This window comes from Musa acuminata, chromosome BXJ3-1 (genome assembly GCF_036884655.1).
Source record: "Musa acuminata AAA Group cultivar baxijiao chromosome BXJ3-1, Cavendish_Baxijiao_AAA, whole genome shotgun sequence".
NCBI lineage: Eukaryota > Viridiplantae > Streptophyta > Magnoliopsida > Zingiberales > Musaceae > Musa > Musa acuminata.
In genome coordinates this window covers 31,550,049-31,568,031 of record NC_088349.1, presented here as the reverse complement: position 1 = coordinate 31,568,031, position 17,983 = coordinate 31,550,049, and positions in this window count along the sequence as shown.

Here is a 17,983-nt window from a genome sequence, read left to right as displayed (position 1 = left end):
TAAATCTTAATAAGTTTATTAAACAAAAATATAAAATAAACAATGAACTTGAACGGAGGAAGAGGCTAAAGAAGATGAAGGCAACCAAGGATGAATTAAGAACTTCCAAAGGTGAAACGACGAATTGGGCTTTGACGGGCTTCGACTTCAAGGTAAGTAACTCAACTCTCTTGAATTATTTTGAAATTACTTGATGTTTTCCATGATGCATTTTCTCTTTTCTTTTGAATAATTATTTTTCTTGAAAATTGTATGTTTTATGTTAATAGAATAAAATGTTAGATTTAAATAATCATATATATGTGCTTGAGAAGCAAGAATGTGTATTTTGATGATTTCCATATTAACTTTCAATGATGATGCATGGTTTTTATATGGAAGGCTTGATGATATTTTTTTAAACCTTGTCTTTGGTTTTCAAACATGATGTATGTTTTTGACATAAGAACAAAACTTGAGCATGCTAATATAAAGTCAATCACATAAATTAAAACTAAAAAAGTTTTAGTTATCTATAAGAATCATTCAAAATTATGTTCAATGAAACCATTGCATAATGATGTAATAAAAATATTAAACATTTTGAAACCATGTTTTAGTGTCATGCATAATGATCATGCTTAATAAATTTCAAAATTATGCATATGAATCTTGTGATTTATGGATTATTGATTTTTACGATAATGAAAGTGTCTTATTAATCTTTGTTGTAATAAATCTTACACTTTTGGTTTTAAACATTATATATGTTTTTATTTGGTATAAGTGAAATAAAATCATATGAATTGAAACAACTAAAAAGAGGAAAATATTTTTTCCTTGAAAAATTATTTTTCTCTATCCTATTGATCTTGATGTTTATTATGATAAATCTATGTATACCATTTTGAATCTCTTGAAAGTAATGTTGATATTTTGATGATTTAAATTTGAAATGAGTTTTATCAAAATTATGATATTGATTTCTTGGAATAACATGAGATTACCTTTGATGATCATTTTGATTCATGGAATTTTGGATTCATGACTTGGTCTTACATTTGTTTATGAGATGGTTGAAATCTTTGTACGTTTGAATTCTTCCCTTCTCCTTTCAATTTATGCATGTTATATGTTAAAGATTTAAAACCATGTTTTGGTATCATGCATATCTAAGAAATATTGATGTGACAAATTGAATAAGTTGAAAATGAATGAAGATTTTTCTCTTGAATATAACTTGTGATATTTTTTATATAAATCATCATTTTGATTTCTCGACATTCGATACATGAGATTTTATTATAAATCAAAATTTCTCATTAATCTATCTTCTACGATTTTACTTGATATTCTCTTGAGAGGAGATTTTCTAAATGAATCATGATTTTTCCTTGTGAGTTCTTGGAGTTATTACTTGATTTTTCTTTTAAAACAAGATCTCTTCTTTGTACTCCTATGATTTTTCTTGATATTTTATTTAAAGAAGATATTTACTATATGAATCATGTCTTTTGGTATTCAAATGATTTTATCCTTCATGACATGATTTCTTTGTATTTATGGCTTGCATGGCTTGAAATGTTTTGGTATAATGCATGCAATGATGAAATATCCATAAAGTTAAAATGATGTATGCAATACTTATGATAATGATGTACATGATGTATTTATTGCATATGATGTGTATCATGAATGCTTTAAATGATGAATGTTTGGTATCATGATCAACATGTTGATAAATGCTTAAAAATTTTAATGTTTGAGTATCATGTATGATATGCTTATTAATGATGATTGATTTATTTTTCGGTATCGTGCATGAAAAATAAGGTTATTGAAATTGTGTATGTTTTAATTTGAATATATAATTATGCACAAATAAGAATGATACTTACCTTTGTCATAATATGAAAATTGATATAAGGGTATTCCCTTCTTTTTGACAATGACAAAGAGGGAACAAGAATTTCTAGCGTGGACATCATGAAAAGAGGCAAACTAACTAGCTTGCACAATTCAAGATGAAAGCAAAAATTGCACTTCTCAAAAGAGAAGATGCAAATGTAACATTTGCCAAATTGTTTGCTTGCCTCATGTAAAACATTATCTCTTGCTAGTTTGACATTTTTGCTAGCTTGTATGTTGCAAAACTTGATCACTTTTTCAAACATTTTGCTAGCTTACACTTTGCAAAGAAAGCAAAAATGACACTTCTAGAAGAAAGAGCTTGTTATTTTGAACATCACAAGCTTGCCTATCTTAAGAAACAAAAATTACAAAAGTACTATCTTGCCTATCTCAAGAAGCAAAACTTGCAACTTGCACATTGCAATAGGAAGCAAGAATTATGAGCTTACACAAGAAAGCTATCTCGCATTTGCTTTCGAAATTTTTGCTAGCTTGTATATTGTGAAACTTACATATCGTAAAAATTGCTAGCTTGTAGTCTAAAGAGAAGTAAAAAGTTGCTATCTCAAAAGAAGCAAATGTGCTATCTTGCCTATCTTAAGAGGCAAATATGCTAACTTGCACATCTAGCAAAACTTGACAAATTTGCATATTTCAAGAAGCAAGAGTTGCTTTCTTGAACATCTCAATATTACTAGCTTACATGATGTAGAACTTGCTATCTTGAACATTACCAAAAGTGCTATCTTGTATGCTGTAAAACTTGCATATCTAAAACTTGATAGTTTGAATGTCCTAAGCATTATCCATTACTTGCTAAATTTTCTAGCTTCAAAACTGCATGATAAAAAAACTTAATATTATGTTTTTCATGCAATGAGTTGAACTTATATTACAAACACAAAGAATAGTTATACTTCTCCTTTTTGTTGATGACAAAGGGGGAGAAGTATGTTGATGACATGATATGCATAAGTCTATGCATGAGTTCATAATGACGTGTTGCAAGTATTCATGATGAATATTGCAATGACTTGAATTCAGTTTGAATTCAAGGTTCTATCAATATGGCATATTGATAGGGGGAGTTTGTTTAAACTCCGGGAGTCAAGTTTAACTCCGTCATCAATTGGTTGTCATCATCAAAAAGGGGGAGATTGTTGAATCTCGTATTTTGATGATGAAACCAATTGATAATTATGTTTATGTTTAACTGCATTTTGAGTGATGCAGGTCTACTCGATCAGGATTAGACGATTAAGGCAGGAGGAATTGACGTTGCGCCGGAGGAGATCACATCAAGATATTGGACGGCAGAAGGCTTCGGACGTCGGGCATCGGGCCAAGGAGAGCGAAATTACGCCAAGAATATCGGGGTTACGGAGGTCAACCGTCGATTGGGCAACAAGCTGCAAGAGAGGACGATGCACCGAAGAATCGGACGAAGCGCCAACCAATGACGTGCCGGGCAACAGAATGTCAATTCGCGTTGTAATAATTGTCTAGATCGGAGTAGAGTTTTAGCTTGTGTGTACAGGATTAACTATGATAACGACGAAGACATAAAGCAAACAAAGTGTCGAAGTCAAGCACGAAAGATTCATTGCGAGTTCAAGAGTTCGACGGAAGTCCGAAGATTTGTCGGGAATACTGCCGGAACTAGCCGAGAATGAGTAGGGAGCTTGCCGAGGGTTTTTCGGAAGCTCACCGAGAAAGATCGGAGCTTGCCGGAGAAGCTCATTGGAACTCGTCAAGATCAAATCGTGAAGTCTAGGAGCTTGCCGGGAGTCCGCGGAATGGTTTCCGAGAGTTTATCGAAAAACCGTCGGAAGTTCGCCAGAAGCTCGTCGGAAAAAGTCTTGACTTACGGACTTTGTAATAGCTTAGAAAATATCTTTAAATTCATAGTTAGCACGTTAATTAGGGTTAGGATTAGGTGTTAATCTTATAACCCAAGTAGGGGCCAATTGGGCCCGAGTTCAGACTGGTTTGGGCCAAGTTTGGATCCCAACCAGTGAGCTGAATTGGCCTAGGCGGTGGCACCGCCTAGGCTGGGCGGTGGCACCGCCCAACACCCGAGAGCTGGGCGGTGACACCTTCTGGGCTGGGCAGTTGCACCGCCCAGCACCCGAGCGCGCTGGGCGGTGGCATCGCTTGGCTGGGCGGTGGCACCGTCAGCATCGGGAACATAAGAGAATTCAAATTTTTGGAGCCCAAATTTGAATCCTCTTGAGGCCTATAAATACCCCTCAAGTTTTAGCTGAGAATACAACTTTTTGAGCAGCAAGTGATTGAGAGAAAAGTCTTAGAAGAGGTCTTTGCCTTTCTTGTTTTCAATTTGCTAGTGTTCACCTCCTTCTTTCTTGCTGAAAATCTGTAAGAGAGTGAACCGCTTGTAAAAGTTGTAAGAGGGGTATTTACCCTTCCCTTTCAAGAGATTTGCTAGTGGAAGGTGGGAGCCTCATCGAAGAGGGGCCTCGCAAGTGGATGTAGGTCATTTGACCGAACCACTGTAAAATCGGCGTAATCTCTGGTTTGCATTTACTTATTGTCATTTATATTACTATAAACCATTTGCACTTTAATGCTATACTGCTTTGTCTCCTTATTACATATGCCTTCAAGTTAAAACGCAATCGAAATGGTTTCAAACAAAACGTTGCTTTTATCATATGAAGTTTTCGTAAGTGTTTAAATCGTCGAAAGTTTATCGTACTTTACCGCTACACTAATTCACCCCCCCTCTTAGTGTCGCTCCGGTCCTAACATCACCTTCATGGCACAGTCTTCGAGACTATGTCAGACAATTGTACCGCTAGTCTGGGTGGTTATGCCGCCCCTAGCAGGGTGCCAAGCGGTGGTACCATCAGTTTGGGTGGTGGTACCACCAAGCACTGCTCCCCAAGTGTGGTACCGCCAGACCTGGGCGGTGATACCACCCAAGGCAGTGTCAGAGAGTTTAAAATGAAAGAAACGCTGCTAAAATCTTGTGTGATCTCCTCTCCCTCTTCTAAGCGTTAGACTAGTTTGAGAGAGGAGTAAGTGAGTGCTTGTAAGGGTTATCTCCTAAACCCAGTAAAAGGAGAAGAGGGGTGTAAAAGGTGATTGGTCATTGTCTATTGAAGGAAGGCCTCTAGTGGACGCCAGTTATCTCGTTGGAGGAGTTTGCTGAAAGTGGATGTAGGTCACGTTGACCGAATCACTCTGAAACTGCTTTGTTCTCTGGTTTGCATTTTATTCTTGGCATTTACATACTGCAAACTACTTTACTTAGTCACTACACTTTCATATGTTTCCAAGTTATTAAGCTTCCGAAATCGGTTTACGTCGAAATCAGTTTTTATTATACGAGAGTTTTTAAACCAACAATATTTTACCACTGCACTAATTCACCCCCCCTCTTAGTGCCGACTCTTGATCCTAACAATTGGTATCAGAGCCTCGTGATTTCCCAATTGGTTAAACACCCAAGAGAAATGGCTCTTTTCGACTTTCAAGATGGTCACTCTCTCATTCGTCCTCCCTTTTTCAGTGAGATGGACTGCACATATTGGAAAACTCGAATGAGAGTTTTCTTACTTTCTTTGGATTTGAACTTATGGAATATTATCGAATCCGATTTTAAAAGGTCTTCTCTTCCAATGAAAGATTGGAATGATTTGGAGAAGAAGACGTTTTCTTTAAATGCTAGAGCTATGAACACTCTATTTTGCGCTTTAGACAAAAACGAGTTTAATTGGGTTTCTACTTGCAAAACAGCTTTCGATATATGGTACACTCTTGAAATCACACATGAAGGCACAAGTAGTGTTAAGGATTCTAAAGTTAATTTTTTAATGCATGATTTTGAACTTTTTCATATGAAACCAAACGAAACCGTTGTTGACATGTACACCCGTTTTTCGGATATCGTCAATGGTTTAAAAGCACTTGGTAAAAGTTTTTCAAATTTTGAACTCGTTAACAAGATCTTAAGATCACTTTCTAAAACTTGGGAATCGAAAGTAACGGCAATACAAGAAACAAAAGATTTAAATATTTTTCCACTTGAAGAACTTATCGGTTCATTGATGACATATTAAATGGTGCACAATGCACATGATGAACATGAAAAACCACCTTCTAAAGAACAGGAAGGATTTGGTACTTCGAATATTTGAAGACCACTCGAGCATAAGCTCAAGTGATGGTGAACTTGAACTTACTAAGAAATTTAAAAAGTTTATAAAACAAAAATTAAAGAACAAAAAGAATGCATCTACTTGCTTTGAACATAAGAAGAAGAACATAAATTGGGATGAATCGAGCTCTTCTGAAGACAAGGAGAAAATCAACAAAGGCGAGGTGGCAAACTACGCCTTAACCGCTTTCAACGATGAGGTAATCGAAATCCCCTTAATTTATTTCGAAATTACTTGATGCTTTTCATGATGCATTTATTTTTTTTTTAGAATAATTATTTTTCTTGAAAATTGCATGTTTAATAATGAAAATGTAAAAAATCATGAATTTTAAAAATAATCATGAAAATTACATGTTTATGATACAAAAATTGATTTTGATTAAAATTACCTTATGAAATAATGCTTGATGTTTTAATGATGTAATAATACAATAAAATGATAGATATAAATCTAATGCTTGTACACATAACAAGATTAGTTTAAGAAGCATTATTGTATATCTTGATGATTTCATGATTTTGATTGAAGATGATTTATGTTTAATGAAATCATGCTTGATGATTTTATTCTATGCATGATGAAATGTTGCTTTTTTGGTTTTAAACAATATGGATGGTTTTCATACAAAAACTTGAGCATATTGATTTGAAATCATGTTTAATGGTTTTATAATTCATGATGAATCTTGCAATTTACGGATTATCGATTTTTACATTATGAATGTGCCTTATTGATCTTTTTCATAATAAATCTTGCACTTTCGGTTTTAAACATGATACATGTTTTGATTTGGCATAAATGAAAAAGACATGCTTGTATGAAACAAATAAAAAGAGGATAGGTTTCTCCTTGAAAGATTTCTTTATCGAGTTTTCAAAAAGGGAGAGATTAATGAATCTATCTATACTTTTTTTATGAATCTCTTGAAAATGATATTGATTTGATGATTTAAATTTAAATGAGCTTTACCTTGATTTTTTGAAATTTATAACTTGAGATTACTTATGCACGAATCAAAATCGCCTATGTTTCTTTTCTCCACTTACAAAAAGAGATTTATTAAAATAAATCATGTCTTATGACATTCATGAAAAATTGAGACATTATGCATGAATCAAGTTCTCATGATAATCTATTTACGTTGTCTTCGTTAAGTTTTCTTGAAAAGATGTTGATGATTTTGATGATTTAAATTTGAATGAGTTTTATCAAAATCATGATCTTGATTTTTTGGAATTACTTGAGATTTTTTTCAAGATCTCTTTTTTGTACTCCTACGATATTTTCTTAAAAGAAGAGATTTACTATATGAATCATATTTTTTGGTATTTTATTGGTCTTATCCTTCATGACATGATTTCTTTTTATTTATGGCTTGTATAGCTTGAAATGTTTTGGAATGATGCATGCAACACTATGATTTTTCCCTTAGATAAAAATGCAAGCAACACTATAATTTTTGAAATAATATGAAAATCAATAATTATCATTTTCTAAAATAATACTCTAGAATGACGATTTGGAATCATGCATGTAATGATGATTTTATATTTTATATACATGATGATTTGATATTAAGTATGCAATACTTTAACTTGTGATAATGATGCATGCAATGATGAAATATTCATGTTAAAATAATTATTTTGACATTCATGACTTGAATTTTCATCTATGCTATTTACTTTTGTCATGATTTGAAAATTGATATAAAGGGTCTTCCCTTCTTTTTGACAATGATAAAAGAGGAGCAAAACTTGCTAGAAAGTAAATTTGTTAGCTTGCACGATTCGAAAAGAGGCAAACTTGCTAGCTTGCTAATCTAGCAAGTTTACCAAATTATCTTGCAATTCGAAAAGAAGTGCTATCTTGCAAATCTCAAGAGAAGCAATGTTTACTAAGTTACACATTTCAAAAAGAGGCAAAATAGTCCATCTTGCATATCTCAAAAGATGTAAAATTTTGCTATTTTTTTATGGTAAAATTTCATAGCTTGCATACTATAAATTTGTATATCAAAAGTGCTATCTTGCCTATCTCAAGATGCAAAACATACTAACTTGCACTTTACAACGGAAGCAAAATTGCTAGCTCAAACATTGCAAGGGAAGCAAAAATTTGCTAGCTTGCAACTTGCATATTTCAAGAAGCAAGAGTTGCTTTCTTGAACATCTCTAATTTGCTAGCTAACATGATGTAGAACTTGCTATCTTGAACATTATAAAGAAATGCTATCTTGCACATCACAAAGAAAAGCAAATATGCCAATTTGCACATCTTTAAATTTGCTAGCTTGTATGTTGTAAAACTTGCATATCTAAACTTGATAGCTTGAATGTTCTAAGCATGATGTAATACTTGCTAAATTTTCTAGTTTTAAATTGCATGATGATAAAACTTGATATTATGTTTTTCATGCAATAATTTGAATTTATATTCCAAACTCATGAATAGTTGGACTTCTCCTTTTTGTTGATGACAAAGGGGGAGAAGTATATTGATGTCATGCATGATTTGATCATGACATATTGCTTGGATTGTTGAATCCAAGAGTTCAATTCAAATATGCAATATTGATAGGGGGAGTTTATTAAAACTCCGGGAGTTAAGGCTAACTTCGTCCTCGATTGGTTGTCATCATAAAATAGAGGGAGATTGTTGAATCTCGTATTTTGATGATGAAAATCATTGATATGTGTTTATGTTTTAATCTACGTTTTGAGTGACGCAGGATGCTTCGATCAGGATGAGACAATTAAAGCAGGAAAAATCATGTTGGGCTGGATGAACATGTCAAAAGATTGGACGTCGGGCCGGTCGATCGGTCGACGTATCGACATAAGGCTTCGGGACATAGATTCGGGCATCAGGCCAAGAAGAGCGGATATTGCACTAAGGATATTGGAGTTGCGGAGTCAATTGGCCGATTGGGCAATAGGCCGCAAGAGAGGACGATGCGCCGAAGAATCGGATGAAGCGTTGAGGACCAATGACATGCCAGACAACTTGATTAATACTTAGTATTAATTGTCTAGATCTAAGTGTGTTTTTACATGTGCAGGATTAACTATGAGAGCAAGACATAAAGCAAAATAAAGTCCCGGAGTCAAGGACGCGATTACGTTAGGAGTTGGAGAGTTCGTCGGAAGTCCGAACGTTCGTCGAAAGTTCTGTCGAAACCAACCGAGAAGTCTCGGAGCTTACCAGACAAGCTCGTCAGAACTCACCAAGAAGATTGTCGTGAAGTCCAGGAGTTTACCGGGAGTCTGCCGGAACATTGCTGAGAGATCGTCGGAAGTTCATCGGAAGATCGTCGGAAGAATAGACATATGGACTTGTTTAGCTTAGTAAATGTCGTAGGATTTCATAGTTAGCATGTAATTAGGCTTGGATTTGGGCCAAACCAATTAGGGGCCAGCTAGGCCCATGTAAGAATTGTGTTGGGCACAATAAGAGGCCCAAACAATGCCCCAAGAAGTCTCACCGTCGTGGCACAATCTTCGAGACTATGTCAGGTGGTGGTACTACTAGTCTAGGTGGTTGTACCGCCCCTAGTAGGGTGCCAGGTGGTGGTACCGCCCAGCACTGCCCCCTAGGCGGTGGTACCGCCTAGGACAGTGTCAACATCAGACTGACACTGGGCGGTGGTACCGCCCAGCATTGCACCCTAGGCGGTGGTACTGCCCAAACCTGGGAGGTGGTGCCGCCCAGGGTAGTGTCAACGTCAGACTGACACTGGGCGGTGGTACCACCTGTGCCCGGGGAACCCGGGATGGGAAAGTTTTAGGCTCCAAGTTTGAATCAACTTGAAGCCTATAAACACCCCTCTCATCCCTGGTTAAAACACATAAGCACAGAGAGTTTAAAAAGAAAGAAACGCTGCTAAAATCTTGTGTGATCTCCTCTCCCTCTTCTAAGTGTTCGACTAGTTTGAGAGAGGAGTAAGTGAGTACTTATAAGGATTATCTCCTAAACCTGGTAAAAGGAGAAGAGGGGTGTAAAAGGTGATTGGTCTTCACCTATTGAAGGATGGCCTCTAGTGGATGCTGGTGATCTCGATGGAGGTGTTCACTGAAAGTGGATGCAGGTCACGTTGACCGAACCACTCTAAAACTACTATGTTCTCTAGTTTGCATTTTATTCTTGTCATTTACATACTACAAACTACTTTACTTAGTCACTATGCTTTCATACGCTTCCAAGTTATTAAGCTTCCGAAATTGGTTTACATCGAAATCAGTTTTTATCGTACGAAAGTTTTTAAGCCGACGATATTTTACCGCTGCACTAATTCACCCCCCCCTCTTAGTGCCGACCCTTGATCCTAACAATATATAGGTTGAGAAAAGTGGTCAAAAGGGTGGTGGATTGGTGGATGTAGGCTACGGTTTAGGCTCATTTAGTGGCTATTTTGGATGCAGTTTGAGGGTGTGGTTTAGTGGAGTTTTACGGCTGTGATGGTAGTGGATGAAGGTTAGGAAAAAGTTATAGATCTGTGGTAGATGGCAGCAAAGGTTTGATAGAAATCAGTGAAAGTTGCCACAGATATGTGTTGTCTCTTCGCCCATTTAAGGAAGATCGATAGTGGAAGTCGGTGGCCTTGAGTGAGAAGGAATCGGGAGTGGATGTAGATCACGATGATCGAACTACTATAAAACTCCATTTGCATTTACTTTAAGCTCTTTAATTTAATTATAAATTGTTTTACTTACTTATTCACTACTCTTATGAATGCTTTCAAGTTAAACCCTTTTCGGATATCGTTTTTAATTATATGATTATCACCCCCTATTAGAACCCTTGAGGATTCTAAGCTTGGGGTTAATCTGTTTAGGGGATTGGCCTACTTGGAACTCTATAGAGGTTCCTTCCTCTAAGTTGCTGCTCAAAGGCTGTTGAAAAGATTCATCTATTTCTTGTCAAAAGAGGATGAATACATGACTATTTATAGGGCTTCTAAACCCCAACTCCTAATATGACTCCTATTCAAAACTCCTACTTCTAACAAACTCCTAACAGGACTCCTACTCAATACTCCTACTTATAACCAACTCCTAATGCTTCTCTAAGAAGCAACCTCCAAACTAATCCTTACCTTAGCTGGCCTCTTCACCTCTTTAATAGGGGTTGGCTAGGTAGGTTTTACATGAATTCCCCTTTCAATTAAACTCAATTAGGACTCTCCTAGCTAGAGTCTTAATAGACCCACCCTCTTCAAATCAACCTTGTCCTCGAGGCTGACGATCCATGAATTCTAGGAATTTGATCTTTAAGTCATCATAGTTCTCCCAAGTGGCATCTTCTACTGGTAGGCCTGCCCATTGTATTAGCACTTCAGTAGTGGGTTGTGTTAGGATCAAGAGCACTAAGAGGAGGAGGGGGGGGCGGGGGGGGAGGAATTAGTGCAGTGGAAAACTTTTGACGATTAAAACTGCGTTTGTATGTTGAAATCTGATTCCGACGTAAAGTCGTTTCGTGTAGATAATAACTTTGAAAGCTTACGGAAACGTATTTGAAGTAAATTATGGAAGGCAGTTTGTAGTTAAGATAGAAATCAGAATGTAAGCGTAAACTGAAATATGATGTTTGTACGATAAAACCGATTTCCGTCTTAACGTCGATTCCAAAAATACTTAACTATGAAACACATTCGTAAATGAGCAGAAGTGGCTCAGCAGTCCTTCTTTGAATTGTCACCATGAGAGGACTCCATGAGTGTATTCAAACTAGTCAAACCACTATATGGCATTCGTAAACCGATTTCCATCAGTTGGTCCGAAGTGGCTTAGCAGTCCTTCTTTGAATTGTCACCATGAGAGGACTTCATGAGTGTATTCAAACTAGTCAAACCATTATATGGCATCCCCTTCAAGATGTATAGCCACAATTTCCATCATAGATGCGTTCACGGTTTTGTGGTACTGAAATATCGCTTCGCACGCGAGATCCAACCAATGGGGTCTCCTTCTTCCCATCTAGGGAAGTCCACCCACATTCGTGGATAGTTGGGATCGGTCATAGAGCCTCCCCTCTCTTGGAAGTCATCTCTTCGGGCTTGGTGTGATTGGTCAGAGCTCTCTCCTTGATGTGATTTTTTCGGGGTTCGTGGTCAGCCCAAACTGAGTTCGGTAAAAAGAGTCCGAATCTTATTCTTCATTCACTCGTCGAATGTTAGGATCAAGAGCACCAAGAGGGAGAGGAGTGAATTAGTGCAGTGGAAAACTTTCGATGATTAAAACTGCATTCGTACGATAAAAGTGATTTTGGTAAGAAAGTCGATTCATAAATCACTTTAACTTGTGATCAAGCAAGATGTAGTTAAAGCAAAGATATAAAGGTAGTTTGCAGTTTTGATGGAAATCAGAATGTAAGCGCAAACTGAAATATGATGTTCGTATGATAAAACCGATTTTCGTCTTAACGCCGGTTCGAAAAATACTCAACTATGAAACACGTTCGTAAATGAGCAGAAGGCAGTAAGATACTAAGGAGGTTTGCAGTAAAGATAAGATACTCAAAGTAAATGCAAACCAAGATTTAGAGTGGTTCGGTCAAACATGACCTACATCCACTTTCGGCTTCCTCCTCCGACGAGATCATCGCCATCCACTAGAGGCCTTCCTTCAATAGGCGAAGGCCAACCACCCTTTTATAGTTTAACTCCTTTTGACGGGCTTAGGAGACAAACCTTACAGAATTTTCTCTCCTCTCTTGAAAGATCAAAACTTGGAAGAAAAGAGGGAGGAGAACTTCTAGCCTTTACAACACTTTTGAGCTCTAAAATCACAAAGTAAGATCAAGCTTTCGATGCTTTTGGGTTGCCCTTTCATGCAGGAAAGGGTGGGGTTTATATAGGCTCCAAACTGGTTTGAATTTGGAGCTCAAAAGTGTCTTTTCCCGGATTTTTAGGGTCTTGGTGGTACTTCCTCCTGACTAGGGTGGTACAACCACCTGACAGAGCTCGGAGACTGAGCTTTGGTGGTGCCACCGCCTGACAGGGGCGGTTGCACGTCCCAGTCTCGCTCGGAGACTAAGCCCAAGCAGTGCCACCGCCTGACTGGGGTGGTTGCACCGCCCAGTCTCGCTCGGAGACTGAGCCCAAGCGGTGCCACCGCCTAACCTGGGCGGTTGCACCGCCCAGCTTTCCTGGGAGACCATCTCCTGGGCAGTGCCACCGCCAACCCTAGCGGTGCCACCGCCTAGCAGGAATTCTGGTCCGAATGGGTTGATCCATTCGGCCCAATTTGGGTCTATCAAGGGCCCAATTGACCCCAAATTAAGATAATGGGATTACCTCCCATTCCTAACTTAATCGACATGCTAACTACAATATTTCTTAAGGCATGTACTATAACTTGCTCCGGTGCGTCAATCGCTTCTTTCGATGAGCTTCCGGCGAACATCCGACGAACCTTCGGCGATGCTCCAGCGGACTTCCGGCAAACTCCTGGACTTGCGACAATCCACTTGGCGAGTTCTGACGAGCTTCTTTGGCAAGCTCCTGGACTTCTTGGATTTGTTCTCGTAGAACCTCCGACGACCGTCCGGACTTCCGTCGAACTCTCGAACCCCCAACGTGATCATGGTCTTGACTCCGACGCAACTCCTACTGCATGTCATTCTTCCATCGTAGTAATCCTGCACATGTAAAATAAAACTTTGATCGAGACAATTAATCCTAAGCAATTAACCAAGTTGTCCGGCATGTCATTGGTCTCTCGACGCTTCGTCTGATTATTCGGTGCATCATCCTCTCCTGCGGCCTATTGCCCAATCGACCAATTGACTTCACAACTCCGATATCCTTGGCACAATACCCGCTCTTCTTGGCCCGATGCCTGAGTCCACTGCCCGAAGCCTTCTATCGATACGTCGACCGATCCACCGGCCCGACGTCCAATCTTCTGACATGTTCCTCCGGCACAACATGATTTTCCTGCTTTAATTGTCTTATCCTGATCGAAGCATCCTGCGTCACTCAAAACGTAGATTAAATCATAAACATATATCAAGTGGTTTCATCATCAAAATACGAGATTCAAAAATCTCCCCCTTTTTGATGATGACAACCACTTGATGACGGAGTTAACCTTAACTCCCGGAGTTTAAACAAACTCCCCCTATCAATATGCCATATTGATAAAACCTTGAATTCAAACTGAATTCAAGTCGTTGCAATATTCATCATGAATACTTGCAACACGTCATCATGAACTTATTCATAAACTTATACATAACATCATACTTCTCCCCCTTTGTCAGCAACAAAAAGGAGAAGTCCAACTATTCTTGTGTTTGGAATATAAGTTTAACTCATTACATGAAAAATACAATATCAAGTTTTATCATCATGCATTTTTGAAACTAGAAAATTTAGTAAGTGTTACATAATGCTTAGAACATTCAAGCTATCAAGATTTAGATATGCAAGTTTTACAGCATACAAGATAGCACTTTTGGTAATGTTCAAGATAGCAAGTTCTACATCATGCAAGCTAGTAATGTTATAATATTTTAGAACTATTAGGATCGGAGCGGCACTAAGAGGGGGGGATGAATTAGTGCAACGGTAAAGTATGATAAACTTTCGGCGATTTAAACACTTTCGGAAACTTCGTACGATAAAAGCAACGTTTTGTTTGAAACCGTTTCGATTGTGTTTTAACTTGAAGGCAGTAAGCTATTGAAGGGGTTTGTAGTAAGGTAATAGCAGGAAGTAAATGCAAAGCAGAGAAGACGGTAGTTTATATTGGTTCGGTCAATCGTGACCTACATCCACTCCTCCGATTCCTCTTCCGTCGAGGTCACCGACATCCACTAATGATCTTCCTTTACTAGGCAAAGATCAACCTCCTTCATACACCCCTCTTACAACCTCTTACAAGTGGTTCACCCTTTTACAAAGATTTTAATGAAAAGAAAGGAGGTGAACACTCAAGCTATTGAAAACAAGACTTTTCCTAAAGCTTTTCTCAACTTCTAGCTTCTCAAAAGGTTGTTTTCTCTACTGAGAAATAAGGGGTATTTATAGGCCCCAAGAGGATTCAAATTTGGGCTCCAAATTTTGAATTCTCTTGGGTTTCCGAGGCCGGCGGTGCCACCGCCTGTCAGTGGCAGTGCCATCGTCTGTCAGTGTCTGACACTGACAGTAGACTGGCGGTGCCACCACCCAGTCAAGCGGTGCCACCACCCAGGTCTCAGGTGCTGGGTGATGCCACCGCCCAGTCTAGGCGGTGCCACCGCCTAGGCCAATTCAGCTCATTGGTTGGGCTCCAAACTTGGCTCAAACCAGTCCGAACTTGGGCCCAATTGGCCCCTACTTGGGTTATAGGATTAACACCTAATCCTAACCCTAATTAACGTGCTAACTATGAATTTAAAGATATTTTCTAAGCTATTACAAAGTCCGTAAGTCAAGACTTCTTCCGGCGAGCTTCCGCCGAACTTTCGACGGTCTTCCGATAAACTCTCGGAAACCATTCTACGGACTCCCGGCAAGCTCCTAGACTTCACGATTTGATCTTGGCGAGTTCCAACAAGCTTCTTCGGCCAGCTCCGATCTTTCTCGACGAGCTCCCCGAACTTCCAACGAACCTTCCGGTGAGCTTCCGAAAAACACTTCGGCAAGCTCCCTACTTATTCTTGGCTAGTTCCGGCAGCATTCCCGATGAACCTTCGGAATTCCGTCGAACTCTCGAACTCGCAACGAATCCTTTGTGCTTGACTATGACACTTTGTTTTGCTTCATGTCTTCGTCGTTATCGTAGTTAATCCTACACACACAAGCAAAAACTCTACTCCGATCTAGACAATTATTACAATGCGAATTGACATTCTGTTGCCCAGCACATCATTGGTTGGCGCTTCGTCCGATTCTTCAGCGCATCATCCGATTCTTCAGCGCATCGTCCTCTCTTGCGGCTTGTTGCCCAATCGGCGGTTGACCTCCACAACCCCGATATCCTTGGCGCAATTTTGCTCTCCTTGGCCCGATGCCCGACGTCCGAAGTGTTCAGCCATCCAATATCCTGACGTGATCTCTTCCGACGCAACGTCAATTCCTCCTGCGTTAACTATCTAATCCTGATCGAGTAGACCTACATCACTCAAAATGCAGTTAAACATCTAAATACAATCAGTTAGTTTCATCATCAAAATCCGAGATTCAACAATCTCCCTCTTTTTGATAATGACAACTAATTGATTACTAACGGAGTTAACCTTAACTCCCCAGAGTTTAACTAAACTCCCCCTATCAATATGCCATTGATAGAACACTTGGATTATCCCAAATCCAAGTAACATTCATCACATGTTATGAAAAACATTTAAACCATCATGCAAACATTTAATTCAGTACATGAAGTCATCAATATACTTCTCCCCCTTTGTCATCAACAAAAAGGAGAAGTTCCTACTCTTATGTGTTTAGAGAAAAAAAGTTCCATACATTGCATGAAAAACATAGTATCAAATTTTATCGTCATGCAATCTAGCAATTAAAGATGTGTAAGTTTAGCATGTTTGCTTTTCTTGAGATAACAACTAATTGCTTCTCTTTTGACTACAAGCTAGCAATTTTCATGATATGCAAGTTGCAAGCTAGCAAATTTTTGCTTCCTTTGCAATGTTTGAGCTAACAATTTTGTTTCCGTAGCATGTTTTGTATTTTGAGATAGGCAAGATAGCACATTTGCAAATTTTTTGTTTCTTAAGATAGGCAAGCTTGTGATGTTTAAGATAGCAAGCTCTTTCTTCTCTTTTGAGAAGTGTCATTTTTGCTTTCTTAGCAAAATGCCAAACTACCAAGCGACAATGTTTTACATGAGGCAAGCAAACAATTTGGCAAGTGTTACATTTGCATCTTCTCTTTAGATGTGCAGGAAAGTAAATAATTTTTTACATTTTTTTGACATTTCAAGCTAGCAATTTTCGGTGATGTTCAAGATATCAATTTCTTCTCTTTTGAGAAGTGTAATTTTTTGTCTTTTTCTTGAATTGTGCTAGCAATCTATCTCCCCCTTTGTCATTGTCAAAAAGAAGGGAGAACTCAATGGCTAAAAATTTCAACCATTCAACAAGCCAAAATGCAAAGAATTCATGAAAGATATCAATAAGGATCAATTCGTGAATACCAAAGATATGATTCATGGTTCATTAAAATTCTTCTTAACAAGTTCACGATCAAGATTCATATAATTCATAATAAAGCAAATTGATGTACAATCATAACACAAGGCATACAAGGCAAAGAAATATTGTTATTTCTATATTATGAAATATATGATATCAAGGCTCATGATTCATTTGAAAAGATATAGCACAAAAAGCAACTTGAAACTTTCTTATCAAGATCACATTTTAAAATATTCCAAGTATCAAGATATCAATATGACACTTCATTGAATTCTTAGAAATCAAAAGACAAGTTACACTTCATTTGAAGAATTTCTTTTTGATAAATGGAGGGAGCATAATGAACGATCTTGATTTATAAAGAACTTCATGTTATAATTATCAAGATCATGATTTTAATAATTATTTTCTTTAGCAAAGAATCACAAAAACACTTTATTTTTGCATAAGAAATCTCATTGTATTATGATTTATAAATTCTTTCTCTACACATGAATCATAGGAGATATAATAGCAATGATATCATGATTCATTTGGTAATAAATAGCAAGGAGAACAATTTGTTTCATGCATAAGAAATCTCAATAAGATCACATTTCACAAGAAATTTCAAGTATCAAATATCAAATAATCATCATGTTTCTTCTTAAGTCAAGATGTCAAGGGAAAGTTCATGATTTAGTTAAAACAAAATTTCATTCAAGTTGATAAAAAAAAATCATAATCAAATTATCATTTTTGAGATTCATAACATGAATAACATTATTACTATT